Source organism: Thermobia domestica, chromosome 17 (genome assembly GCF_964235325.1).
Source record: "Thermobia domestica chromosome 17, izTheDome1.hap1.1, whole genome shotgun sequence".
In the NCBI taxonomy this organism is placed as follows: Eukaryota; Metazoa; Arthropoda; class Insecta; order Zygentoma; family Lepismatidae; genus Thermobia; species Thermobia domestica.
In genome coordinates this window covers 13,509,189-13,537,173 of record NC_137470.1, presented here as the reverse complement: position 1 = coordinate 13,537,173, position 27,985 = coordinate 13,509,189, and the positions used below count along the sequence as shown (strand labels likewise).

At 37.4% G+C, this 27,985-nt stretch overlaps 1 protein-coding gene across 2 annotated transcripts in view; it reads right to left on the bottom strand.

Moving 5' to 3' along the window:
• The window catches only part of LOC145674581 (uncharacterized), a 476,266-nt gene that overhangs the window by 335,840 nt on the left and 112,441 nt on the right, over positions 1-27,985 (bottom strand). Inside the window, exon 1 of one of the 2 annotated variants that reach the window (XM_081744775.1) lies at positions 7,349-7,698. The exons of the other annotated variant lie outside the window; for it this stretch is intronic. The gene's annotated coding sequence lies outside the window, so the exon portion shown is untranslated. Of the gene's footprint in view, positions 1-7,348; positions 7,699-27,985 lie in introns of those variants that run through there. 2 annotated transcript variants of the gene reach the window in all.

The window sequence follows — 27,985 nt, the reverse complement described above, 5'->3', positions numbered from 1 at the left end:
GAAACGAATGAGGGTGTGTAAGAAATGGTGGAGGAGAAAAGAAGAACAATTTTGGATATTGTTAAGAAGAAGAGAACTGTTTGGGACATTGGCTAAAAAAGAAATGTATCACGAGAGACGTGCTAGAAGGTATGGTGGCAGGAAAGAGAGGGAGAGGTGAAGGAGGCTATAATTAATACGTGTATACGATATCAAAATAGAAAAGTAGTTCGTGAAGACGAAGAGGTTAGCAGAAGGTCAGGGTGCATGGAAGCTTCTCAGGAGCAAGTTACCTGCCATTAATGACAGAATACCTATTGTGATGCTCATGATTCCCAGCACTTCAACAAAAGATTTAAACGACCATCTTATATCGTGGCAAACGACGATTTTTTTTTTATGTAGATGTTATGAAATATGTAAATCTGGTGAAATCAAATCGTGATACCTTACGTTCTTGTCTTCTACCATTCTCACAAATTAAAAATGAAAAGGTAGAGAGAGACAGTGGCGAATTTAGAAGGTAAAAACTGGGGGGAGGTAGTCAGACCAGATCCTATGATATCATGAGTTTACTATAAACTTTAGAAATATATATACAAATAGTAGCCTCAATTATTTGTCACTCACAAAACTGGGGGGTATAGGCCCCCGGCCTCGAGTTAGATCCGCAACTGGAGAGAGAACGGGAACGTTTGAAAAACTCTTAACGCAGTGTTTGCAATGAAATTGTCTCATAAAAGTTCAACATGAAGAAATTTGTCTTAATCGTTCTTGAGAAAACCGTCCGTAAACAACATCGTCAACAATTGGCAAGTGACGCAGATGCAAAGAGTCGGCAACATTTGTGCATAAACTGAGACTGTATATCACAAAATATATTAATCTCGCCCGGTTGATCAGACCACAAACTCTCTAAGACGCCGGGTCATTGAGAGCACCTTGCCTCCTCTCTAAGACCCCAGGTCAGTGGGAGGTACCTTTCCTATACATCTTATAAGACGCAAGGTCATTGTTTTTTCGTGTCCGTGGGTTTTCTCGGGTACTCCCGTTTCATCCCCTCACATTTCCATTCCACCAACTCTTTTATCATCATTCACTTGCGTTAATCATCTGTCTCTATTAGCCTAAAAGGCACAGTCGTGGAACGTTAAAATGAAACATCTTTCATTTCAAGTGTGCGTGGGTTTTCTCGGGGTTCTCCCATTTCCTCCCACTTTCTTCATTCCACCATTTCATTCGTTTCTCATAATCACCGTCTCCTTTAGCCATCCGGCATAAACGTGGGATGTAAAATTCAAAGATTTCATGTTCATTTTATTTCAAAGTGATCTCTCGTTTTGGGGAGTCGATCTATTTATATGGCTCGGGCTCATTTCGCACGCTGTAACGAAAATTCACTCACGCTTCCGTTAATAAGCAACCCTGCTTTCATTAATGCAATACTTTCTTTACTCTCTTTATAACATTCAACACACGCCTCTTCGTGGCTGAGTTGGTAACACGTGTGGGGCTCCGGTTCAATTCCCAGTGGGGATACTTCACTTGAATACAATTCGAAGTAGTGAATGTTCGGGGGTGTCATTCTAAATAATAGATCTCCTTTCGTATGGCTACGAGAAATATGACAGATCTCGTCTCATTTTCGAGACGGGACGAAAAATTTCTCGAGTTACGTGTGCAACACTTGTTCACCTACGTGTTACATCTCAAACACGATTTTAGTGCTTGCTGATCCGTATGTAAAACCTATAAATTGATAGAGTAATTTTACCATCAGAATTGAAAGCTTTCATCAACTTTTAAAGATACGCAAGTGATTAGACACAATATAACTCAATAATAGAAAACCACCATTTGGCGTAAAAGCCCATCTTGAGGGCCTGAGCCGCTCTAACGCCATCTGTCAGCGACCAGCTGAACTAGTCCAGTGTAACGACAAGTACGTGGTCAATGTGCTACGTCGCCCTGTCACTGGTTCCTAGACCTAGTGGTGTCACATTTTTCATTCACGTGACTCCCCAGTTTGTCTCACGACGATTTGTGGACGCCGAAAATTGGAAAACACGAGCGAGAATCGAACCCGAGACTACGTACACCTGAATCCAACGCTCTAACCACTAGACTACTGTGTCCCCAATTCAATAATATATATATGGTTTAAATGTTTCTATCCTTTTGTGGACCTCTCGTGACGTGGAACGATACTGATAACTTATAGATGAAACTAAGTAAAAATCAAGTATATATTTTAAAATGAAGCAAGGAAAACTTTGAGACGATACGAAAAGAGAAAACCTTATTTCTTGTCATGTCTCTTCGGTAACACTACCTATTTTGAAACTCCTATGTTCCTTTTGCTTAGTGTTCACATTTTAAAGACACAGTATTAATGATCTGTACATAGTTTTACCAGAAACTAGTCAAATGTCCTGTTTTCTCACTTCCAAGATCCAAAATTGTGCTGCATAATCCTCCTTACGAACTTATGATTAGTTTTATACAAATAACTAGCCTTTGACTAGCTGGGGGCTCCGACCCCAGACCCCCGCGCGTTTGCTCGGCCTACGGCCTCGCCCCTCTCATGCATTAGTTTTCCATGAATAGTACTTTCGTGCAATTACTTTTAATATTTTTTGATTTGGTCAGCTGGAGGCTTCTCCCCCCCCCACATACACTTCTTTAACCGGTCTACGGCCTCGCACCTCTTACACCCACAATTCTAGCGAATTTCAAGTTTATTTTCCTATTTCAACTATCTAAACTTGGGATATAAAACATTTTGTATCCCAAGAAAACGCCCATTTAAATAACATTGGATTTTTTTTTATCACCCCGTAAACACTAAACATATTCACTTTTCGCAATTTTCCTGTGGGTTAGTCCCGGAAGATTACAATCGTACAAAATTTTATCATTCTAATCCTACCAGAAGTGCCTAAACATTTAGGGGTGTAAAAGATGTCCCATATAGATAACATGGGAAAGATTTTTCAATACCCTATAAAACCACTCTAAACTTGGGAAGTTTTACTTTTGGTCATTTAGTTAGGTAACACTTACAAAAACGTACAAGTATACCGAATTTCAAGTTTTTCTTCCAATTCCAAGTACCTAAAATATCAAATTACACGTTCAAAAAAGGCCATTTAAATAACATGGAGAGTTTCGTCATCCCCCTTTAGACACCCTAAAAATTATTCACTTTTGGCAATTTTCCTATGAGTTAATCCCGAAAAGCTACAATCATCCAAATTTAAACTTTCTACGTCAACCGGAAGTATCCGTTATTTTATGTCACTGAGTTCATGTAGTTTTGCATATATCACACATTTCACAGACATCACAATATCAAAGAATGTATTTAATCCCTAATTCTACATACGTCACACACTTCCTCCAATCTTTGTTGTTATATTAATGTAAGTTTCCCAACCGACACGGTGCCGAACCCCATGGGAAGTGCTGCGAAATCTTAGAATTTAAAAATTAACTACCTTATGCTGAAGGCCTATAAGCGTCGAATTTACACGTCAACAAGCAAAAGTCAATTTTGGGATAGGCCATACCAGACAATGTAACAGCAACAAAAATTCTAACGTTACTATCCCCCAATGTCATGAGCTTCCAGTATAGTGTGTAATCATTGAAAAAAAAAAAAAGGTTGAGAAACATTATTTCAAGCTATGATTTCTGAAAATCTCACCCGGGGAGATTTTCAATATACGAGGGATTGCAGAAATACTGCAACAATAATGGTAACGCACGTTGAACATGATCGGAAATACGAGGGGCAATGGTACAGCGTACACTTCTGGTGTGTGGAATCCTGGGTCCTACTTGATAAATTCCAATAATCTCCGTGTCCTTTAGATACACTGCATAGTGTGGGACGTAAAATTGAACAATTTCGTTTTACTTTCATTTCGGAGATACGGTAAATTCCTTCCTGACCATCTCCGAAAGTCTTAATGTACTATCGCAGCGTACTCGTAACAACTGTCTGTTAGGACGAGAGGTCACAGTGACTCAGAGGGAGATCACCCACTTCAAGTGCAAGGGGATGCCTACTCCAATCCAAGGAATAATAATAACTACGGGTTAGGCTATCGAGAATGCGTTCCCGATGCGTTATTCCCTGCAGCGAACGCGGCCTAGGTGGCTACACGGTAATTTTACTTTCTTCAGAGTTATAAATCATCTGTGAGCCAGTCAGGGTTTCCAGGTCTTTTTTTTTTCAGGTCCATGTCTATAATAGTAGAGTTTGAATACTCTGCACAAAGCATCTTCCAAGCAGATGTTTCTTGCTAAAATCCCTTTGCTTGGCAACACGTCTTTCCTTTTTTCCCCTTCCTTTAGACATTTTTAAACAGCAGGCGGTCTATTGTTCCGAAACACACCAAATACGCTCAAGCCGACGTTTTCTGTGCGTTTTAAGCGCTTTCGTGCTTGCAGCACATTTTGATTAGCCATCCATATTTAAAATGCATGGTCAGCGTATTCCAAGCGTATGCATGAGCAATAAAAACGCTTTGCGAACGCTTCGAATAGCCGCGCAGTACCCGTTATAAGCGGACATAAAACCAATCAAGACGATTGAATTATGGAAATAAATAAAAAAAAAGTAAATAAGAATATAACCTTGTGTCGCACAGTAGATCCATTATTTTCAAGCTTAAAAACGTTAAAATGTCATGTATCAGGAAGCTTACTATCACTGCTTAAGAAAGTGATCCTCAAGAATTCCTCAATGTACATTTACTGTAAGAGAACTTCACCGCTTTGCGTGTAAATACTGCGTCTGTAAATACGCCATAAAAATTACAATGTAAAACACGAAATCAGACTGCTAGGTATCAACAAAAAAGCATGAATGATGATATCTAACCCTATCAGGGAAGGAACATAGCAGGGGAGCCCGAGTAGGGTTGCCAACTCTGGAAAATAAAAAAACTGGCACCCCCTCAAAATTCCCTATGATATAGGTCTAAATGTGAAGTATCTCTGTTCGGACCCATCTATAGGAAGGAAATGTACTATCGTTAACAAAAGTGCATTAGGACCTGTATTCTGCATATCCCTAATACATTCACTAATAAGCTTAATACATACATTGTGCTATAAATGAGAAACTGAAATCGGCATTGAGCGTTTTATTGTATTTACCAGTAACTGCCAGTATTTACCAGTACAGTTCTTTAAAATTATCGAAACAGACGAAAAAAAGTATTTTACCCTTACGTGACAATTTTGGATCTGGAAAATGAAATTTATTCTTTAAAATTATACTTGAACTACAGGAAATTGGTTTAAGAAGTACTTTTTCACTCTCAATAAATGTAGCTATAAAATTCCTTACAAGTAAATTCCAAATTTTCCCTGATACAGTCTCTGTCATCTCTTTAAAATTATCTAAACAGATGAACAAAATATATTAATCGTTGATAGATTGTGAAAAAATTAGTTTTGGATTTACAGAATGAAAGTTACATTTCAAATCTATACGTCGAACTAGATACAAATATTAAAAAAAAAAAAAAAAAAAAAAAAAAAAAAAAAAAAAAAAAAACCCTGCCATTAAGGGGCTGGTAAGAAGGTTGTACTGGTCACCGGCTTCAATCAAAATAATAGCAATATTTCAGGCCAGGCCGGTGAAAATCCAGCCATTTGGCATCCCCTAAGCCCGAGCGGCAGCGAAAAATCTGTCCATAGGGAGTAGACGCGTGAGCGATGATGGGTAATGCTAACGAGGATGTCCCCGAAAAAACTACGTTATGGTAAGTTAGTTGCTTTCTTAGCATATTCACTGTGATTACCTTCCTTTACGTTGTGGTAGAGGACTTGAATAAGTACTCTGATATATAACCTCCTATGTGTTTTTTTTTCAACGATTAATACAATTTTTACATTGCTTTCATAATGCATTAACTCTAATTACATTCACTCCATCACTATGATATTCACATTTAAATATGTAGGCAAGAGTGCACTCTGTGCAGAACAAGTGATTTTGGGTATCTTTAAGTTTCTCCCCAAATCTTGCAAATCTAAGATCTCTAGTGTTAATTAACTACACAAAACATAGCTGAGCGAGCGAAGGGGATTAGAAGCCCAGGGCTCGTTTAGGTATGGTTCCTACGAATGTTCTGCACAAAGTGCACTCTTACCAAATTTGTAAATGTTTCTCTATGTCTTTATTTTTATGGTCGTCCTACATTTATCATATTTTCTGCTTAATTTTAACAACTCGGGTCTTTTCGCAAAACGTAATAACTTCTGTTCCTAACCAACATATGTTGTTATTAAGGTAAAAATCGAAATGTGATATCAGTGACATGGAACTGCAACCTTTCAACTAATTGCCTCATTACACTCTAATGTCTGACGTCAGCATGCCTTCACTTAAAATAGTACCAACAAGAGGCAGGTTTTAACAGGTCAAAATAACAAAATAAACTTGTTTCGTTTGTATGAATTTCACGAAAATAGCCGATTCACCATATCTTTCCTGTAAATTTTACGTATTTTATTTATATTTGTAGACCTACTCTCCGGTACTTAACCCATAAACTTTCACGAATATGACACTGCTACAAACATTACGCAATATTTTCAACGCTGCTGAAAAATAAGTACCAAATCATGGCATATAGCTACCGCCCGTTTACACTGACTTGATGTCCGGAATATTGAAATAACAGTAAAGGAAAGCTGTAGTAACATTTCATAGTTACCAAAATTTTAACTTTCAAAAACGGGACAGATAGGACTTGCGGAGGGAGTGGAGATAGAAGTAAAATTCTCATATTTAATTTTGGGCGCCGGCAGCGTTTATCTAATTACAAAATACACAAAGTGACACCGTAGCGTTTAAGTGATATCACAGAGAAAACATCCAATAATTGCCAGTTCCAGGTACGGCCTAGAAATTTCCAATAACTGTTGGTAACCGAAAGAACTCAACACACAGACATTTTAACGAAGTAGAGTAGAATTTGCTCTGATCGTTTATATTTTCAACAGCAACTACGGAACACGTTGTTTATATTTGCTCAAAATCGCGACTTTTAGACGTCCAATCTGTTCACCGTAATTTATTTAGTACATATTATAAATCATTTCTAGCTAATGTACTGATCAACGTTTGATTACGTTAAGGCTTTTTACGGAATTTTTGACTTTACTTTTCAATTTTACGTAATGGCATTCGGGCCCCATTTCAAATCTGCTGACTTGAAATGTGGCTCACGCCTGCTCAATATTCTCCCTTCCTGAACATTCGTCAAGCAACTCATACTGAAAAAGAAATTACATTCCAAAGCTACGTTTCAAAGTTATATTCTGAAGAAGAAAAGCGTTCTGTAGTTACCTTTGGTTTTGCTTTGCAGACAAATCTTCAAGTCGAAAGTTGCTACGGAATGTGACAGTCTTTTATCGGCGTTACTACGTCAATCATGGAAGAATGACGTTTACAAAGCATCACAAATAAATACAGAAAAAAAACTGTTTTCATTCGCCCTCGCTTGCTGTTTTGCACCCTTCAACACAAACAAACAGAAAATATTTTCGTTCGCATCCCGTCTTCTGAAAATATGAATAAAAATCTTTGTTCCTCACAAAATAACATAATCTGTAACTACACTGTTGCAAATATAAAACACAAGGTAACGAAAACTACACATAGCTGACTGACGGGATGATGATCTGCGGGCGTGTCACAGCGTGTGACCATTCGTGGCTTGCATTTGAGGTCACGTGACCAAAGATTTAGCATTTCTTTCTTTTTCAATCAGGGTAACAGGGGACCGTAGACGTGAAGGTTGTTTCGGTGAGTGGTATGGCTCAAGGTCATCGGGAAATCTATCCCATCAGCTGTCCGGTATAAAAGCAGACTCAACTCATACCACGCTGACCCGATGCTGTTTGTTTTCACCTCTTCGATGTTTGTAAACAATTAATCATGTTGCGTACACATTGGTTTGGTTTGATTTGTCGACAACTCTTTCGTGGAAATTTGGTCGTAGCTAACAAAGTTGGACCAGAGATTCTACAGCTTGACACTACTCGAGGTGAATAATGGGGGCGAGCCATTTTGAGCGTAAGCACTATAAATGGGTAAGGAGCACAAGTTATTGTAAGCGCTATAACTACTTAGGAGCCCGAGTTAGGGTAAGCGCTATAACGGTATGGAGCCCGAGAGAATCCAGACTTTGCTATAGCGCTCTATCTCTTCTTAAGTTTAACGTCCCACGATTATACCCTTTAGGGCAAGGGAAACTATGATAAAAGCAATTGAATGTTTATGGAATTATTGCTGGAATCAAAATGTGAGGGGAAACGGAAGTACCGCGAGAAAATCCACGAACACGATGTTGTCTACCACAAACTTACTTGGTCGGGGATTGAAGTAGAAACCCCATGCAGGAAAGGTAAATGTTCTACCAGTGAGCCAACGTGCTTCTTGAGATAGAGCGAGCGGTCCTCATAGCAACCATCCCCTGTTTTCACTGGAGAGCGCGCGTGACTTTGCACAAGGTATCCTGGGTTCGATTCCAGGTTAGAGAGGAAGGAACGGTGGTTCAGTGGTAGAGCGTTCATCTCTGGTGCGTGGGGTCCCTGGTTCGATAACAGCTCGCGCCAAGTGGGCTTTGTGGTGGACATGCATTTTAAAAATAAACGTGTATCGGGTAGAAAAAAAGTAGACATCGATTTTAATATGAATACTAGATTTATTGATATTGTCGGGTGGAACTGCTACAAATTGCTTCAAACAATCCTCTTTTACTTACACCAAAATATTTTTTACAACAGAAATATAAAGTATAAAAGGTGTAAAACTGGTTTATTATTTGATATCATTGGGTGAAGACTGATATAAAACGGCATGAAATAAATTCTTTTCGCTTCATGAAAAGTGTACAAACACAAAACACCAGTATGGAAGAAGTATGAAAATCATTCCTAGGTACTAGGTGGCTCGTTTTTGTATAGTTTAGATTGATGCTGTGTACTGACGGAGAGGGCAACACCGCAGACAAGTAAAAATGAAATCTTTCAGTCTAACGTCCTACGATTATGCCCGTTACGTTAAGCGAAATAGATGATTATCCCCTTCGGGATCCTATGGTACAATTTGTACCATACGCATTTTTCATGGTACATTGCGTTATTTCTCTTCTATTTGAGGTTTTTCGTCCGTTTTTTTTGTTTGTTTTCCAAGTCCAGAGGCCTTGTAGAAGACATTACGTATGGTTTCAGACCGTCCTGCGTCCAGACATAGGAGGTGATGACGTCATAATCTTAAAATATATTTTTTCGCTTATTAAGCCTATGTTCATTATTTTTTGGCGGGCTTATTTTTCTACGTAGAAGATTGAAATTTTGTACAAACATTCAGCCAACCGAGTAGTATTCACCAGATTTTTTGTTTCGATGTCAGTGCTAAAACAGGGGGGGAACCAGAGGGGCAAATGGGTGAAAAAGGGATATTTTTACCCCCAAAATCCCGTTTTTCGTCATTTTCCCGCCTCACATACATGATGGGGACATTTGAGTCACAGCGTCTAAAAGGCAGTTCCATTCTGAATAGAATGACGGTCGAATCATTGTCCTAGGGTAATAAGGGACGTCTCAGAGATTTTTTGAAAAATATACTTCTATATAGGGAAAAATGGGACATTGTGGGTATATTTTTTTTGGCGTGCTTACTTTTGCACCTAGAAGATTGAAATTGTGCACAAACATTCAGCCTACCTAGTAGTATTTATCAGATTTTTTTCAGATCTCTGCATTAACACAGAGGGGGTCCAGAGGGGGGAAAATCTGAAAAAAGGGATTTTTAGACCCAAAAAATTCCGTTTTTCAGGATTTTCCCGCCTCATATACATGATGGAGACATGTGAGTCATACCGTCTGAAAGGCAGTTCCATTCTGAAGAGAATGACGGTCGAATTATTATTCTAGGGTAATTAGGGACTTCTCAGTGAATTTTTTTCAAAATATACTTCTGTATAGGGTAACATGGGGAAATTTCTGATTTTTTTTCTGGCGGGTCTATTTTTGCACCTAGAAGGTTGAAATTGTGCACAAACATTCAGTCCACCGAGTGGTATATAACGGATATTTTTCAGATTTCTGCGTTAAAACAGGGGGGTCCAGAGGGGCTAAAAGTTGAAAAAAGGGATTTTTAGACCAAAAAATCCCTTTTTTCTGGAATTTCCCGCCTTAGATACATGATGGAGACATGTGAATGGTACCGCCTGAAAGGCAGTTCTATTCAGAAGAGAATATGGGCGACACATGACCCTAGGGTAATTAGGGATGTCTCAGGATTTTTTTTCCCTGAGATCATAGTGTTTTGTGGTAATTTGGGGCATTGTGGGAAATTTTGATAAAATTTCTCCCTCTCTTACTATTCAAGATAGAAACTTGAAATTTGGCACACACGTTCAGTATACCAAGTACTATTTCTCAGATTTTTCTAGATGGCTACGTTCACACAGGGGGGTCCAGGGGGGCCAAAGTTCGAGAAAAAATTTCCCTCCGAAACTTTCCCTTTGACATTTTTTCCCCGCTTCTGGTATATGGTATGAGCATGCAAGTGGTACCATTTGAAAGCCAGCTCTATTGTGAAGAGAATGAGGTATGAACCATGATTCTAGGATAAATAGTGACGATGCAGTAGCTGCTTGACTGAAAGTCTAAAAAATAGCCCAAAAAGCCAGGATCCGGAAAGGGTTATGGCAATTGAATGATGATGGAAGAATTGGTGAAATGAGAATGCAGAAGGAACCTCTAGAAAATCCACGGACACGATATTGTCCACCACAAACTTACTTTCCAGGGATCGAACCAGGGACCACATGCACCAGGGATAAGCGCTGTATTATTGTTCCACTGTGGTCCCCCACCACAGATAAGTAAATAAACAAAAACGTAATGTATTCAAACTTCTTTTGAATGTCTGTTAGGCATATAATTGATGTTTATGAGTGTCTTACGTGATTCCTCTTCCAATTAATTCTTCTGATTCTCTTTTGAGAATACCTACAGACAGGCAGGGCGTTTTCAGCCAGTATGTAGTCAATACATGTTCGTATGATGATTTGTAGCTATACACGCAATTCTGTACGAAGACTGTAGGACATTGGACAATGAACACCGGGAATCGAATACATTTTCTCGCATCAAAGGTGGGAGGGATTGAGTATAGCCCGCTCCCCGCAGTGATTTTTAACGAATCATAGTGATTTTAACGATTCATACTAGTTCATAATGAATCGGAATCGCATGTTATAAAGATTTAAGATGTAAATCTTGCAGTAAAAAAGCTTTAGTATAAGTAGTAGTAGTAGCAGTAGTAGTAGTAATAGTAGTAGCAGTTAGTAGTAGTAGTAGTAGTAGTTAGTAGCAATAGTAGTAGTAGTTAGTAGCAGTAGTAGTAGTAGTAGTAGTTAGTAGCAGTAGTAATAGTAGTAGTAGTTAGTAGCAGTAGTAATAGTAGTAGTAGTTAGTAGCAGTAGTAGTAGTTAGTAGCAGTAGTAGTAGTAGTTAGTAGTAATATTAGTAGTAGCAGTAGTAGTAATATTAGTAGTAGTTAGTAGCAATAGTAGTAGCAGTAGTAGTAGTAGTTAGTAGCAGTAGTTAGTAGTAGTAGTAGTAGTAGTAGTTAGTAGTAGTAGTAGTAGTAGTAGTAGTTAGTAGCAATAGTAGTAGTAGTAGTAGTTAGTAGCAATAGTAGTAGTAGTAGTAGTAGTTAGTAGCAATAGTAGTAGTAGTAGTAGTAGTAGTAGTAGGGACGGGTTAGATGCCCCACAGGGGTTGGTTGGGTTCTGTTTTTGATATACGTATTAGTAACAGTAGTAGTAGTAGTAGTAGTAGTAACTCTTCCAGTTCCGGTGACAAAGAACTGGGGGAGCGGGCTATACACAAGCCGGCGGGAGTGCTAATTTCAGCCACAAGGAATATGTGAAATAGGATTGTCACTCGGATGACCATAAAAGATACAATTTCAGATATTTTATACTTCCATCATAGTCGTCCAAATATTATTAGTAAATTTAACCAATACTTTGTGTGTGAATGAAACAAACTTGCATTAACCAAAAATCTAAAATAATTTTGGCTTAGCTGAATTTTTAAAGTTCTTTTCTAAACCTAGATATAGGCATACAGGGTGTTTCAAAGCAACACGAACAACGTTTGGGAGGTCATTCCTGACACCAAGATAAGACAAAAACTATACACCAACCTGGGGCGCAAATGCTACCTTTCGGAGGATGCCAGAAACATAAAAAAAAAGAAATTTAAAAGGCCCATAACTCCGAAACTATGGGACCTACTGTAGTCGGGTCAAGACTTCACTTAGGAACTAGTATGTAACCTGTCCAAATATCCAAGTTTCAGAATCCTGTAATACTTCTATAACAATTTTTATGGAGGTAGCTGGTGAATACTTCAAATTATATGCCCGTAGGCAAACTCCCTCTATAAAAAATGTTGCATGAGTGTCTTAGGCTTCTGAAACATGAATTTTTAGTAGTGCATATGTTAGTTCCTAAGTGAAGTCTTGATCCCACTACGGTAGGTCCCATATTTTTGGAGCTATGGACTTTTAAAGTTCATTTTTTCATGTTTTCGGCAGCCTACAATTCGAAATGAAGTATTTGTGCACCCACATTAGTCTATACTTTTTCTCTTATCTTGGTGTCAGGAATGACCTCCCAAACGTTGTCGATGTTGTTTTTAAACACCCTGTATTTTCTGTGTACATATAATATAAACCGCAAATCGCAGAATTGTTTATCAAGAAAGAATAAACTTGTAGAATGTGGTTGTACATGAAAAGGTACTTTCACGTTTCAGATATTTGACCGGTTGCATTTTAATGGTACCTTTGCAAAGCATTGATATGTATATAAAGATTACAGGAAATAAAGGAATCTGTATACTTTATGTCCTCTATAAAAGCTGCTCGCTGGATGCTCAGTAAATATAAGCCGCTACATTACGTAACAAAGGCTGGCTTGCTATTCATTTGATTCGGGTAATCTCGTTTTTAAACTTCGGCTCCGTTTATGCATATGAAATGTAATGTTTATGAATCTGCTCCTAGACCTTGTCTCAATGCTAGAACTGTCCAGCGAGCACGTGCTTCAAAATACACGTGGATTTCGTTGAAATTGATGTGAATTCAATTGCGAATGAAGTAGAAGTTGTACAATCTTGTTTTAAACAGTACTGACCACTCATATGTTCTTACGTAGTAGCTTACTCTTATCCACAAAAGAAATTAAATGAAACAAGTGTTTAAAATATTTTATTTCAAGTAAACACGTTAAACTATAATACGTGTGGTTTGTCAGAATACGGCCTCAAAGATAGATGGATGGGAAAGATTTTTGAAATAAGACAACGTTAATAGCCAGTAGTCAGCACAAAAACAGGTTTTTCTGGTTTTAGAAAACCCGAAGCCGGTTTTTGAAAACGTTCAATTTTCTATCCAAAACCGGTTTTTGACTAAAACAGGTTAGGTTCTGTATCAACTAGTTTTAGTTTTTGAAAGTTGGTTCGATTTTTTAACATTTTTCTCTTGTTTGTTAACTGTTTGGTTATTTATTATTATTGATTATTCGTTTAGCGAGGTTATTTGAAACATGGACTTACAGCTTAACGTGGGATTCGAACAACATGAGTTCCCGCCGGGAATCGAGCCCGAGTCTTCCACGCCAGAGACACGTACGTTAACCACTTAGCCACGACGGAGCTCTTGTTAACTGTCTTGAAATGAGAAGAAGAATAGAGTACATCGATGAAAATTACTTGCAATGGAAAAAAGTATTTTTCGAATAAATCACATTCGATTTTACGTTCTAATAACTTACGTCAAACAGGATGAACCCGTGATATGAGTGCGGTTGAAGTGATTGTAAATGTTTTCATATGCAAAACCGCTTAACGTGGGGATTTACTTTTTTGAAATGTAGTACGTACTCTCAGGAACTTTCCACGCGCAGTGGTCGGTTGTGAGAAAACCTTATTCGGAATTGTACCTAAGAGAAAAAAGCTATTTAGGATACTTGACATTTATAGTGATCGCACGGAGTCGTGAAGCTTGACCTCGATCTACCAATTTCAGCACCCAATAGAACACGAGAGTGTGTCCAGGTCGACAACCCCCACCAATGAAATTTTAGCAGTGTCGTCTCTTGCGCTATACGGAAAACATCTCCCGAGGGTATAGTGTTGTCGAATTGCAGCCAAGTTTCATTTTGTTAATATTTTATTGTTGTTGTTTTCTATTTTCGCTGTTATTTTTGTCACTGTTTCATTCGAATCATCATTAGTGTTCCTGTAAAAGTTCTTTAAGTGCTTATTTTTTCGCTCGTTCGTCATGTCTTTTAAGTTTGGCAACATTCTTGGTGCACTTCATTTTTTTTCACGATTTCTCAAGTATGCGTTCGGAAAGCAGTTCTACGATTAGTGTAAAGCCCAGGCTTCACGAGTCCTTGCGGTCACGGTAGCAATGAAATTATGAACACCTAGTAATCAGAAAGCTGCTGTCTGTTGTTTTGTTTTACAGTACTTTGCTTCTGAACATAGAATACTTTGCTAAATATTTTGCACTAAAACCGTGTTACTTTTTCTTATAGTATTGTACGAATGAATCAAAATGGATGAATAAAAAAGTAAATGATCTAGATGACCCAATGTTTGATTCTGATTTTGACGGCGCGGTTGATAATTCCTCTATACAATGGTTGATGATTCTCGGAAACTATGGATTCGACACTAATATCGGTCATTTCGATAATTTTTTGTATATCTCTCAACGATAGGAACCATCCCTGGCCCTAACCTCATCTATGTTGAAAATTTGATCGATATCGTTCGGGTGGTTTAAGAAGTATGAAGTTACAAACATAGTTACTTTCATTTATATTTATATAGGTAGATAAACGGTGTGACAAACATCTTGGCATTTGAAGGCGGTGCTTCAAGTTCCCTTTAAATGCTGCTAGCAAATGAGAGGCCAGCGGTATTACCACGTTTATTTTGTACACATCCACGTCTATCCCCTGTCACCTGGTCGCGCTGTAGTTTGTCTCCTTAGCCATAGCCACACCCCTTTACCACTTGGCAACGTCGCGCGGGAGCTTGCGTTTTATTCGTTCAGCTGGAATGCCAAGATGTTTGTCACAGGATTTAGATAAGGAGTTTATGTACAAAGTTTCAGCTGAGGTATTCTATTTTGGGGATAAATTTTGAATCCCCTTTTCCTTCTTCAGACACGTATTTGAATGAAAGATATGTGACAGAATCCTGTCCTGACTTAAGTAGTAACCATGTTCCAAAACTCATTTCAGACGTTCAGCCGTTTTTCTGCGATGATGAGGTATACACAACATCGTATTAGAAGCAGAATGAGATTAGAAATAAACAACTAGTTCTCTTCCTTAACTAACAGTGTATATTTGGATTCAGTACAAACGAACATTAAACCTTATGCAGGGTGGCCTAAAAGTAGGTATACACCCTTGCATTGATCAAATAGCTTAACATTGATTCTAGCTTATAGGTTTCTTTTCTTCAGCTGTTCCGAGCTTAAGATATAAATAAAAAGACATTAAGAACAAATAATAAAGAAACTACGTGTACGTGATGGATAACAATAAGAAATAATGTAAAAAGCAATAATGAGTTGATCAGTACGGGACTGTATACATACATTTGGGCTACCCTGTATATGAGCTTTACATTATGTAATAACTTTTGAACTTGTAGTAAATCGTAACTTTTAGCAAATTATTGTTAATGCAGAAATGCTGTTAATAGGGAGAAACGGGGACAAAAAATTAAGAAACTTCATTCTGTCTCTCTGCTTGTCTTAACTATGAAAAAAAAAAAAAAAAAACATATTGGGCATTTCCTTTGCCTCAAATTCAATTATGCATTTTCGTATTTTGATACCAAAAGTTGATGATGATTCTTTACGTTAAATGCAAGTAGATTCAATTATCGCGCACATCAGTATGTAGTGTTATTTATCGTTAATTATTTGATACAGATATGTCAGAATTTGATCCAGATGAGCAGAGCAATGATGGAAGATTCCATCCAGAAATCATGAATCAACTTCTCCAGCGAATGACCTATGCCAATCCACTATTATTCAACTCCAGCAATCGAAGTCTTCACACCACGATAATGTCCCTCCACACAACTCGCACTCTCAGGCTATTCTGACCGAAAAGCAGGTCACTATAATCCACCGCCCACTATACTCACCTGAATTGGCTCCAGCGGTTTGCGTATTGTTACCCAAGTTGGAACTCCACATGAAGGCCATCAAGAGGCGTCCAGGAACAGCAACTCCAACAGCTTCTAAGCGCTGAGGAGGTGATTACGTAGAAAGCTGATCATCTTGCTGCAGGTAATATTTTTACGAAATCTGTTCGGAAACTTTATTGCCGCACTGTGAGCGTCTCACTTACGCGAAAAATACAAGATTTGTATAGATTGAAGTGGTCCAATCTTGTATTAATCAAAGTTGTATTACGTAAATGTGTCTTCAGTATTCCGATAAACTCAACAGTGGTATGAATAATTTTGCCCAGGAAACAAGACGAAAAATAAGGTTTTATCGTCTCGTCTTGATTATAGAAGAATTCTTTCTCGTTTCATTTTCTAATTTTATGTACAAAATTTATGGCCTGATTTTTCCCCCTTAATTTCATCGAATTAGTCCCAGAAGCGACAGTCCTATTAGCGACAGGAACTGTTATCTGTCCTATGAGCGACCGATTCATTTACATTGAGATGATGGAATATGATATGATTCCATCTCGTAAAACATCTTTGCTTCTGGCGTTATTAGCGCCCGAACAACCTTGGTATGAAATATGTACGTGCCAGTGATACTGTTCGTCAAATATATTTTTCCTCTACTGTGAGTACAAATAAAACTCATTTTAATTTTGAGTTAAACTTGACATAAAACATATCAAATAACTTAACGAGACAACAGGGATATTTCCATGAAAAGTATATTCCTAAAGGTAAAACAATCCAAAAGGTAAACAAACTCTTTAAACTACCGTCCCTCCTATTCTAAGCTACTAAAACGTAAACTAATTGCTTAATTTGCTTTCCTCCCTTGCTTTGACTTATACATAAAAGCTTGTCGTGAAGCAATCTGAAATAATCCCTTATAACTAGACGAACTGTAAAGTCCTGCGAGAGATTTGTAACTTGTGTAATAATTTCTTCGAATACACCGTGTTTTTAGATTTCTTTGATATTCTCAAATGGTGAACACCTTTTCTCCATGGGCACCCGATGGGAAGGCAGGGGTCGCCCCCCTGGCTCACAAAAATGTATACGTAATATAGCAAATCACGCATATTAAATACCAGATATACCAGACGTGATACAGCAACCATGGAAAATTTTCCCTAGAAAATTTTCTTCGGGTGCCCATACCTCTTTCTGATTTTTTTTTCTTATGCCATAAATATATTCAATCTAAACGTATGCTCCGTATCATTTTAACAAGAAATTTTTAATTATATTAGAATCATAGACAAAGGAGGAGCTACTCTAAATATTTAATTAGTTTTCCCCTTGATAGAGTCAATGTATTCATATAAATTAATTCAAAAATATATTAGGAAAGACGTATAAAAGATCGTTAATATAATGAGAGCATTTTCACCTTTAAATTCAGGTAGAGCGAAATTTTTCATAGTACATTTTGTTAGGTTCTAAATCACATTAGCATAAAACAAGTTAAAGAAGAGAGAACCTTATCTTCTTCCATTATCTTAGTATGAACGAATCGGTGACTCATAGGGCAGTTCATAGATCGAATCGGTCGCTCACAGGACAGTTAACAGTTCCTGTCGCTAAAAGGACTGTCGCAAGTGGGAAGACACCAATTTAATCTAGGCGTTATCAAAGTTCTTCCGCGCGGGCGCGTAACTAGAAGTTTTTATTGGGGAAGGTCCAACCTTTGGGAGATGGCAATACTACAAGCCACTACGTCTATTTACTATTGAATGGGTATTATTCTGGACCAGAAAAGATAATTGTAAAATACTTTCACCTATATTTAAAAAATCTAGATAGTTTTTATGAGAGAAAGAGTGCATACGAAATGTAAGATCAAATTTTCATGCTACATAAACCATTTTCCTGTTAAACAAGTAGAGTTTCATTGAGAAAGTGGACAATTGTGTGTTGAGTTAGAAGTAGTGGTGAGCACAACAACCAGTTTTTTAGAAAAAACGAAACCGGTTTTTGAAAATTAAAAAAAACGGTTCGGATATTCACCGGGGCCGGTTTCGATTTTCTTCAAAACCGGTTCCGTTTTTTTCCCAAATTTGTTCTATTTCTGACCAGAATAGTGTTTCGTTGTTCTCCGATTCCGTCCAAAAGTGTTCACCGAAACGGTTTTGAAGAGAACCGAAACCGGTTTTGGAGAAAGCAGAAACCGGTTTTCACGGTTTCGCTGAAAACAGAACCGGTTTCAGTGAAAAACCGAACTTGTTTTGAAGAAACCCGAAATGTCGGTTTTTCGGGTTTCGGTTTTTCTAGAACCGGTTTAAAAACCGATTTTGCCCATCCTTAGTTAAAAGGTTTTGCAGGATACAGATCCGGTGCACCCCCGTAGATGTGCCCCTGCTTCCGCGTCACGGGAAGTTCACAAAAAATGTGGTATAACAAAATTTAAACCATATTTATTATTTAACCATATTGTGTAATGATTTGCGTTTCTTTAAACGTTGATAAATATTCTTCATTATGTTCGTGGAATCAATTCATAGTTTTATACTATAAATCACGTTACCCTAAAACAATGATTGGGACCTAAGATTTGGGTGAACTAGTATTAACCACGAAACCCATGAAATTTCCGATCTCGTCTCAAAAAACGTGACAAGAATTATCATGTTTCTTCTCTCGTCTCGAAATGAAATGAAATATTTGAGTTTAACGTCCCACATTTTTATGCTCTTTCTGCTAAAGGAGACGATGATTAAGAGAAGTGAATGATGATGGAAAAATTGGTGGAATAAGAATGTGGGAGGAAACGGGAGAAAACCTACGGACACGATGTTGTCTACCACAAACTTACTTGGCAGGGGATCGAACCAGAGACCGTGCACCAGCGATAAGCGCTCTACCACTGAGCCACCGTGTTCCTCAACCTTTTCGTTTGGAAGCCAACACTGAATATGAAGAACATACGGCGATTCTTAATTTTATACGTTATCTTAAGAGTCTTCATCCCGGCGAAATTAAAACACCGCTAATTTTACAGTAATTATGTGATATCTCCAAATAGATAAAAGATAATTGAAATGTGGAACAAGAGCGCCCTAGACAATATTATTTTACATGAGAAACCGTTATCACGACTCACTTATCTGCTTTCGATTTCGAGCCATTTTGAAAATCGGCATTTATTTTCGCGTTTCTAAACAGCTGAAAACGGAAAACCACTAGGTGACCTGTGATAACGGTACCTCACGCAAAATAATATTGTCTAGGGCGCTCTTGTTCCACATTTCAATTATCTTTTATCTATTTGAAGATATCACGTAATTACTGTAAAATTAGCGGTATTTTAATTTCGCCGGGATGAAGACTCTTAAGTAGACTATGAAAAGTTTAAATTCCAAGAACGGGTAGGTAATTAAGAAAATACAGGAGCAAAAATGACCATATGTGTAGCGAAGGTGAATTCTCAATTAGAAGAAACCCCTAAACTATTTTAGATGGAAAATTAGATAGTGATATAACTTTTTTTTTCCTCAATCAAGACTCAGTTTGAATAAACAGCAGTTCATTGCATTGCATTCAAACCAGTGCCCGTGTTGCCATAAAATAACCATTTAATAAATTTGCGAGATGTGCGTTTCTTCGAAGGCCTTTTGGATCTTAAGTAGGAATTAATGTTTGTATGTGCGGTTGGTTCATGGGGGGTCGTAACTTTTGATTTAATTGCATTGGTGTTATAATGGGGGACAAAAAAAATATGTCTCCATCTTTTATGAGCCAATACGTGCACTGAATGCCAGATCAGGACAGAAGAGCGTCGAAGCATTTCACAACTACGTGACTCGTTGACAACATGAGCGGTTTTTTGTTTGTTCAACAGACGGATACTACAGAAGAACTTCGTCTGGTGTTTCATATGAAATCTATCTAACGGTCACCTTTTCCTGTTTGCAATATATAACAAGGGCGCAACCGTGTGGGATACACCCAGTTCGAACCCCCTAAAAAGACCTTCGTACACATTTTCTTAATAGAATTATAATTGTTTAATAGAGAAATGATCAACGTAGCCTAAATATTTGATATAATTTACTCTTCTTTTTCTTATAAAAACAATTTAATTCTCTGACTTTTCTGAGAACAGGGCAAAAAGCGGCAATATTTCACAATTAGGCCTTAATTATTATCTTTCCAGGTGCAAAATAACACCCCTGAAATATTACATAGACGTAGTATCTTTACGGCCGGCCCTAGCCAATTTGGCGCCCCGTCCAATGGCATTTTTGCCGCTTAACCTTTCCCCAAAAAGAATAAATTTTAAAAGTCATGATTTTAAGTATGCTCCCCATCATGAACAACGAAGATGAGAGAAAGAACACTCGCACTCAGAATGTCCTAAACACTAAAAAAATAATCTCATTGTGTCTGTTTTTTTCTTTAAGTAATAATCTGTTATGTTAGTGAAAGGTAAATGAACACACCTGCAGAGGGAAGATGGTAATCCTTTTTATAAAATTCAATATCGAGCTTCAATCACAATATATCAGTTTGTAATTGCATTGCAAATAACTATTTTATCTTTAGTTCTTGATTTTTCTTCTGTGTTTGTCTTTTTTAAAACCTATTTCCACCTTCAATGATAAGGAACTTGTTTGTGACAAAGACAAGACTAGTATTCATATTAAAACTGTGATAACTGACTAAATGGAACAGAATTGAAAAATGACAATGAAATCTTTAGTTTTACGTCCCACGGTTATGTCGGTTAGGCTAAAGGAGACTGTGATGATGACAAATGAATGAAATGGTGGAATGAAGAAAATGGGAGGAAACTGGAGAACCCCGAGAAAACCCACGAGCACGGTGTTTGTCCAGCATAAAGTCCACCGGCGCGAGCTGGGATCGACCCAGGGACCCCAAGCACCGGAGGTGAACGCTCTACCACTGAGCCACCGCGCCCCCCGGAACAGAATTGAGTTCTTGTATTTGACAGCATCAAGCAATCCATACTGGAATTTGTTTGACCATTTGTTTTAGCACTGTCCATGTGAGAAACTAATGCGGCCTAAACATGATCTATGAATATGGTATTCAGAAAGAAGGTCAGCATAGTAAATTTAACTGCCATCATCATAAAGTATGTCGCCAACAAGAAATATTGACTTTAAGTAATATAGTTATGAGAGGTTTTGCCGCCCCGTGAAATTACGCGCGTTGCACATGTGGTAGAACCTTAGTATCTTGACCCCTTCTCAACTTTAGACCCCTCCCAACAAACAATTCTGGGTGCGCGCCTGATAACAAATGCCTCTTGATTTGAAATTATGGAAATTACGACAGAGTTTCAAGCAACATAAATTCAGACCTATCTGCTACTTTTGGTTTCAATACATGGGTAATGACGGAAATGGAAAATTTCTTTGATGATTGAATCGATATATGAACATTTCTTGTTATCATTTAAGTATTTTTCTCCACGAAGAAATTAAATGTCGACTGAAAGCAGGAAATTCGTTGTTATTAAGATATCGTCGGGAATAATTTTGTAAAATTTGAAGCTTAAAGTATTATATAAAACAATAATCATGCCTGTTATATTGTATGGTTGTGAAACATGGTCGCTTGCTCTGAGGAAATAATTCAGACTGAAAGTATTTGAGAACAAGATCCTGAGACGAATATTCGGACCTAAGAGGAACGAGAATGGGGAAATCTGGAAACTTGAGAACGACGAACTGTAACATTATTAGGGTTATCAAGTCTAGGAGGCTCATACGGTCTGGACATGAAATCAGAAAAGAGGAAAGTAGGAACGCTTTCAGTTTTAACTAAAAATCCAATCGGAAAACGATCATTAGAACATTTTAGAAGTCCAATCAGTGTCGTACGCAAGTGAAGAGTTCGGAATTGTAACCTTTTAAAGCAAGGTATTATAAGAAAATAAATATTTACTATATTAAGGAATACACATACAAAAATCACGCTTGTCCTCAAAGGATATTGTAATGTAAGGTAACTGCAGGTATACACGCTAGTGCAGGTAAATGCGCCAAGTGTTCAGTGCTAAGATGTTTCCAACGATATCCGCTAAAATGCTTTTCCAATATGTACCACGGTCTTGGACAAGTCCGATTTGACGAAAACTCCGGGAGATAGCAGTCATGTTCTGTAGTAATATATAAGTTGTATAATAGAGACGATGTAAGAAGTTCCAAGATTTATTACAGGTTTCTAGTAGTATCCTAGACTTGGCGTAATTACCTGCACGTGTTGGTAAATACGCCACTCTGTAACTTTTTTCTTTTAGCTTGTGTACAAAATAAAGTGAGTCGCATCATTGCCACATTGCCACGCTGAAAAGGATACTCTACAAAGCACATGTCTTGTTCTATGTGTTTCATGAAAATTACGGTAATAAAAAAATACAACACCCTTAATATGGCGTATTACCTGCACCTACCTTACCACGTGCTTCTGTGTACAAACAGTGTCATATGCTCCTGTTTGTAAACATCACCACATGTATTTACATCGGAGTACTACACACCACGTGCGATTACTACAAGAAGCACACGACGGACCACCAGCACCTCCTACAAGTCACATGATCACAGGATAGCAACGGCGCCACCGCCGCTCTGGGACACGTATATATTGGACAGCAACCAGCAGACAGGCAACAGTTTTCTGGTCTCCCTACTCTTTCTTGCCTTGGAGCACTAGGAGAACCTTACCTAAAAGTCTCTAGTCTGCTTCGAGACTCTTGGCTATTCCTTTCCTCCTGGCTTAGCCTGCTTCAGGGCTCTGTCACTTTTTATTCCCCCTCACTGCTTGCTTCGGAGTATTGGGGTTTCCTACGATTCATTTCTGTTCTGCCTAATCTTTGGATACAGAGAATTTTATGCGCGGAGGGATCTGTTAGGGAAATGCAGCACCGAAATGCTTGACTCCTAGCTCTTTTTATGCAGATTGGAACTAATGTGTATAATGGCTGTAATAACGAAGGCGGAGACAAAATCCAAGGGAAATTCTGACGAGATGGAAAAAAATACAAGGAACAGAATCATAGGAGTATATATTGGATGTACCAGTGCACACCCTGTATGATTATTTTTCTCTTCAACTGTTATATATTCTAAAATGTTATCTGTAATTTTTCAATTTGCTGAAATAACTTTAAAAAAATAATGAAAACCCAATAAAACCAATATAATAAAAGAGTAGATTGGCTTTAATTACTTTCACACACACACTCATAAGAAAAGTTCTGGGTACTTCTATTTATTATACATATATTACATTTGAAATACGTTCAACATATTAGTGTACGACCATTCATTTTCATTACGAAAAGTAACTGTGATGTTATTTGATTTTTTGAAGACTTTAATCCTTACGCTAGGTAGCATATAGCAGTTTTTTGAGCGTTGTATAAATATTTTCTTATTTTAATTCTGAAATATTGATCATTTTTTTAGCAGAGCTTCTCCGTGGCTAAGCGGTTAGCGCACGCGCCTTTGGCGTGGGAGACCCGGGTTCGATTTCCGGTGGGAGCTCATGTGGTTCGGATTCCACGTTAATCAGTAGGTCCACGTCTCATATAGCCTCGTTGCTGAACAGGACGTTAAACTCAAAATCAACTCAACTCATTTTTTTTTTTTTTTTGCAAAGATCAAAATGTGAAATATATAGCTACTTCCTAAAACAGTGTTACGTGTTTTATTGGGTTTTCAGTATTTTTAAAAAAAGTTATTTCACTAAAGTGAAGAATTACACAACATTTTACATGCATGAAAGTTGAGGGAAAAAATAATCATCCTTTTATTAGGTTGCGTCTATGATTCTGTCCCTTGAATGTTGTCCGTTCTGTCAGAATTTTCTTTGGTTTTGCCCCCTTACTGTTAGAAGTATCCCTGCGTTCGTAATAATATGTTTAGGAATTCTAACAGATTCTGTAAGAAGAATCTTCTAATTTCATCATAAATTTAGATGTTATTCTACTTATTCTTCTCAAAAAAAAAAAAAAAAAAAAAACTAAGATACAGTTCTGTTATAAGCAGTGTTATTTGCATCTACTTTACAAAAGATGAGTGTGATTTAAAAAAAAAGTACCTGCAGGTAAATGGAAAATTGACTCTTTGCAAGAAAACGATTTGACATTGTAAATGAAACGAACATAACAATAACTTACTTTGGTCTAATGTCAAGTCATTTCACAGCAAAAATGTATTCGGATTTTCACTAACTTATTTCCAACATTCTAAGGCTCGCAGTATTTAAAATATACTACAGTTTATATGCTCAAGATATGTTTGGTCATCTTTAAGCAAACAATGTAAGAGGATCCATAAGGCGGCCCTTAAGAAAGTCTTAGTCCCCTACATCACAACTCCTTTTTCGACATCACCTTATCAGCTGATTTGTATTCTGTATATAGCAGCAATACAAAATATCAATATCACATATTGAAATACTTGTATGTTTTTGTAGACTTTCAATCAAATCAAAAGGTCAGATAATCGGGAAGGGAAAGGAATTTGTAAGATTTTGTTTAAGTTTGCTACTTTTGAAGGTGATCAGGTTCACCAGTAGTCAATCACCGTTCACAACGAAGTTTCTATGTTAATGTTGGAGGTAGGAAAAAAGCCGAAGGAACCGAAGCTGAAATAAATGCGAGTTGAACAGAAAATCAAATCATTCAGAAGAAGGCTGGAATCACGTGTAATAGGCTTGGTGGCTTACATAGATATGATTGCATACTGATTACATTTAGAACCGCGATGATGAGATCTTTATTTAAATTGTATTGGCTATATTAACGATATGTGGTATTTAGTAATGTTAGTATTTACATTGACAGTATAAATGAAATGAAATGAAATATTTAAGTTTTACGTTATACGGTAATGCCGGCTAGGCTTAAGGAGACAGTGATGGAGAAATGAATGACATAGTGGAAAGAGGGAGGAAACGGTAGAAGACTGAGAAAAACCACGCACACGGTGTTTGTCCACCACAAAGCTCACCTGGCTCGAGCTGGGATCGAACATGGACCCCATGCACCAGAGGTGAACGCTCTACCCCTGAGCCATCGCGGCCCAATTTTTTTTTTTTTTTGACAATATAAGTACGACATATTGCGTTAGTACAGAATCATGTATAGAGGACAAAGCAACTGATCATGTACAGAGGTTATGCCGGAAAAAGTGCTGTGATGTAGAAGACAAAGGCTCTTTTTAGAAAAACAAAACAGACCGAATTATGCATCCACTTGCAATGTTTGTTTAATATATGGACAAACATATCTTGAGGATGTGAACTGTAGCACCTTTTACGTACTGCGAGCCTTAGGATGGTGGAGATGAACTACTGGAAAACTGAATAAAATTTTGTTGTGAAATGACTTGATATTAGATCGAAATAAGTTTATTTTATGTTCGTTTCAGTTACAATGTCAAACGACTTTCTTGTAACTGAGTCAAGTAATTTTCCACTTCTCTGTAAGTATTAAAAAAAATCACATCTTTACTAAAGTAGACGTGAATAACGCTGCTAATAACAGAACTGTACCTAGTCATTTTTCCGAGAAGAGCAAGTAGAATAACATCTAAAATATATGATGAAACTTGAAGAAATAGTTATTCTTCTTACAGAATCTATTAGAATTACTAAAGAAAAATTCCCTAGAAAAGATCCCTCAGCGCATAGAATTCCCCTTCTCGATAGATCAGGCAGAACGGGAAGACACCTTTCCTACGCCACTCTGCGCAGCCTGTCTCGGGGCTTTGTAGAGATCCTATCCATGACCGCAAGGTCTTGGGCTACTTAGTTTCTTTTTTACAATGGAGAAAAGTATATTACAGTATTTCTGTAAATACTGTTGTTATTTGGAGAATTTTATAAATAAACCTGTAGTGGGAGTCGATTCCGGATTTTTGGCTCTACCTGTCAAAAATTTTACAATATGAAATTGAGTGTTTGAACTTTCCGCTGATATAAGTCTCCGTACGCCACTCAGTCTAATAATAATAATAATAATAATAATAATAATAATAATAATAATAATAATAATAATAATAATAATAATAATAATAATAATGTCTCTTACTAAATACAAAGTACTTGTTTTGATTCAACACACGGTAAGGCAAGATGAAATCCTTATTATCCTTATTAAGTTTTCGTGGGTGGGGGACATGGTGGCCCAGTGGCATAGCGCTTAACTCTAGTGTGTGAGGTACCTGTTTCGATCCGTGGCCAAGTAGGTTTGTGGAGGACAACTTCGTGTCTCTGGGTTTTCTCAGGGCACTACCGTTTCCTCCAATATTCTCATTCCACCAATTCTTCCATCATCATTCACTTACCTTAGTCGTTGCCTCCCTTAGCCTAAAAGTGCATATTCGTGGGACGTTACAGTGAAAAATTCATTTCCTTACCTTTACAGTGAGACATACAAGAAATTAGGGATGGACACATTTTCCGGAAAAACGGAAAACGGAATTTTTTCCGGAAACCGGAAAATTGAAAACGGAAGACGGAAAATTTTCCGGAAAAACGGATTTTTTTCCGGAAACCGGAAAATTGAAAACGGAAGACGGAAAATTTTCCGGAAAAACGGAAAATATTTTTCCGGAAACCGGAAAATTGAAAACGGAAAACGGAAAATTTTCCGGAAAATCGGAAGACGGAAAATTTTCCGGAAAATCGGAAGACGGAAAATTTTCCGGAAAAGCGGAAGACAGAAAATGTGATTTTACGGAAACTGACAAAAAACGGAAACCGGAAAACTTTTCCCGGAAATGGCCATCCCTACAACAAATGCACATTTTTATTACGAAAAATAAAAGACTTGTCCTGTAACAAACAACAAGTTAGTTATTGGTTGTTTAGCCATGTTGCCAATAATGGAATCTGAAGCAAGGACGAATTTCTCGCGAGAAATTGTACAACCTTGAAAATATAAGTGCACAGAACAGTGGTTCTCAACCGATGTATCACGACACACTGGTGTGTCACACAGTCCCATTTTAAAATTAAAAAAAAATCACGAAGAGTTTAATAATAATTAGTTAGAATCGAGACAGACTTTACCGGTCAACACCTCCAGCGGTAACAATAACGCTCAGTGCTAGATAAAGTCATTATAAAAACTAATTGATTTCACTATAATAATAATAATAATAATAATAATAATAATAATAATAATAATAATAATAATAATAATAATAAGTAGTAGTAGTAGTAGTAGTAGTATTTATAATAAAAAGCCTAGTTATAAAACAAAAATGGATCAAGGGATTGCGATTTCGGTCAATAAGTAGTTTTACTTTTTCTTTTTTTTTGATCAGGGGCTACAAAATTTTTGAACGGCCCCTAAATCGAGTTTTCGTATTTTTTGATGAAATAAGCACACCATACTGAGTTAAGAGATGGTTTGGGTTTGGCTACACTATATGTAGTTCTCCAGATATAAGGCCTACAAGAAAATTTTTGATTGAATGAATTATATTGGGTCTTTTGATGCATATATATATATATATATATATATATATATATATATATATATATATATATATAGTGGCGGATCCAGGATATGATCAAGGGAGGGGTTAAACCATAGTTTGCCGTTTTATCCAGTGTAAAGCAAGATTGAAGTCCATTTTATCCAGTGTAAACCTAAGCGTCAAGGGGGGAGGCTATAGCCCTTAACCCCCCCTTGGATCCG